The following is a 2,500-nucleotide window of genomic DNA, read 5'->3' as shown; positions in this document are numbered from 1 at the left end:
ATCCTGGTGATGTGAACAGGCCAGTACGGGTAAATCTTTGTTTTTTCCCACCATACTGTTTCTCATTATTGTTTTTTTATAATCATACTGAGAGAAATAGTTACATTAACTGACAGATGATGGAAATTATCATTACCTTACAGTAGCATATGTTTAGTTTAAAGTCCCAAACATAGATGGCACCAGCAGGAAAGAAAGCCTTGAATGGAATCCATTTGGGTTTTGTACCAAGTACCAATTTCAGAGAGTAAGGACAAAAAGCAAGATGCTAATGGCCAGTTCTCAAGTACTAGCAGTGCAGGATGTACAGAATGAGGAAAGGATAGTGAATGAAATGTTCCCCTCTGCAAATAAGGCTGGTTTGTGTTATGGCACTTGCAACAGTTAGCACAGGTCACCGTTCTCTTCTCTGTCTTTTCATTTTTTTTCCTTTATGTTTGTTTTGAAAGTAAAACAAATATGAAAAAATAAAGTTGCTCATTGTCCTCCCATGAAAATGTAATACATCTATCAGAGTGAGTGTAAAGAACATAATGAGCTGTGAAGGAAACAATACTACATTTTTTGCTGATTGCAATATTGGGAAAACCTGTCAGATGTAAGTCTCATAATATCATAAAACACAAAAACTAACTATTACAAAAGAAAAATCTAATATCATAAGTGAATGGAAGAGAGGGAGAAAGGAATAATTTGTATTACATTCCCTCTGAAATAAAACCTGTCTGGTATGCTGAGTAGATGACACTGGTGCTCATCTTATGGTCAAAACAAGAAGGAAGCCCCCCATCAAATGGGTTTATATACTAATTAACCTTTAGTTTGAAGCAAACTGAATTTCAGATACAACTACATGGCAACCAACCTTATAGCAGAATATTTCTCTAAAGTTCAAGTGTAATCAAGAAGTACTTTAAGAGTTTTTTTTAACCAATGTTTATTTCAATTGTAGACGTATATTTTGTAGGGAATTACTAAAGCAAAGTGAATAAGGTTATAGAAAATCTGTTTCATCACTCAAATTATGTGAGACCAGAAAAATGTTACACATACCAGTAACAACATTCACATGTCTCTTAATACAAAAAATATGTAATGTAAATTTTTTTCAATCCAATTAACTATTTTCTTTTGGGACAAAGAAGGGATAATACAGATTACAAATATGAAAATAAATATGACAATAACATTCATGGCCATTGGTTACAAAATAGGGAATAAATAGATTCCTTTCTCTCCAGATTCTTTTTAGCATTTTTTCATCAGACATCTACAAATACAATATAGATGAATATATAACTTACATCAAGAATATAATAAACATTGCTTCTCATTGGAGAATGTCAATAAAATCTTCAAAAATACTTGGAGACAACTGCTGAAAATAATAATGTAGTAATATATATCATACAGGAAATAAATACCTGTGTGTGCTGACTTGTACTGGGTCTATATGAGCTATTACTATGATTTGAATTTCATAGATTTGATTGCAGAATAAAGCTAAAACTATTAAAACTATTAATCACAAAGTTAAATACCTTAAAAGGGAGACAATCTCAGCCACTTCTATAATACCATTTGGACTAGAATTTCCATAGAGTGAGTTTAACAAGTAGACTTTGACTTTTATACCATTATTATCTAAAAGCTATCCTTTGATAATAATAATGATAAAACCTTGGTGAAAAAAATTCTTCATTATCATATGTGAACGACCTACATAGAATTCAAAGATAAAGTGCTTCCTATACCCATAATGTGAGACATGAGGATGGGGTCCAGTGACTTCAAAAGAGACAGCATTGGGATGTAAGGCTAGAGGAAAAACGTTCCTTCTCCTAAGTGGGAAAATACTCTGAATTGCAGTGCATCCATTAGGCATTGAGGAATGTCACCACATCCTATTTCCTCTTTATAATGTGGGGCCCATACATTGTACATAAGCCTAAATCATTTGAGAAAGTCCATGTTGTCTTAAATAGAAGTGAAGAAGGTAAAGGAAAAAAACAACTGATACTGAATAAAAAATAAATGTATGGTAATTTAGAAAATAATACTGATATCTTTCTATAGTTCTGAAGAAAAAACAAAGGGAAAAAATTATGGATATTGCATTACTTACATGCTTACTTAGTGACAATCAAAATCCTGTTTCATGAAAACACTGAACATATTCATAACAATGATTATGCACCTTTTTACAATCAACATATCATTCTCTTGAAATAAGTTTAAAAATTAATTAAACAAAGCAATTATGATGATAATAATAATAATATTGACAGCAGAAAAATCAAATTGCAGTTTCTTAAATAATCCAGAAATAATTAGGATCTGGTAGTTTAGTTAGGTCAGCTATATGTCATTTACTGATAGACATCATTTTGACATGCAACAATGAATTCCATGAATGATGTTACTCTTTTAGAGATTTATAAAATCAAAGTCATAACCCTGTCTTCCTGGGACGGGCATTTTCACAGGTTTGGATTACTTT

General features: G+C 31.5%; 1 protein-coding gene across 2 annotated transcripts in view; it reads right to left on the bottom strand.

The window, feature by feature from the left end:
• Positions 1-1,013: 1,013 nt before the first annotated feature.
• The window catches only part of LOC122247964 (zinc finger CCHC-type and RNA-binding motif-containing protein 1), a 9,093-nt gene continuing 7,606 nt past the window's right edge, over positions 1,014-2,500 (bottom strand). For both annotated transcript variants that reach the window (XM_043007689.2, XM_043007687.2), the window contains exon 5: positions 1,014-2,500. This exon is cut by the window's right edge and continues 1,544 nt beyond it. The gene's annotated coding sequence lies outside the window, so the exon portion shown is untranslated.

Source organism: Penaeus japonicus, unplaced genomic scaffold, assembly GCF_977035675.1.
Source record: "Penaeus japonicus unplaced genomic scaffold, GWHDUDI00000001_assembly GWHDUDI00000006, whole genome shotgun sequence".
Taxonomy (NCBI): domain Eukaryota; kingdom Metazoa; phylum Arthropoda; class Malacostraca; order Decapoda; family Penaeidae; genus Penaeus; species Penaeus japonicus.
This window is presented reverse-complemented; position numbering and strand designations above follow the sequence as displayed.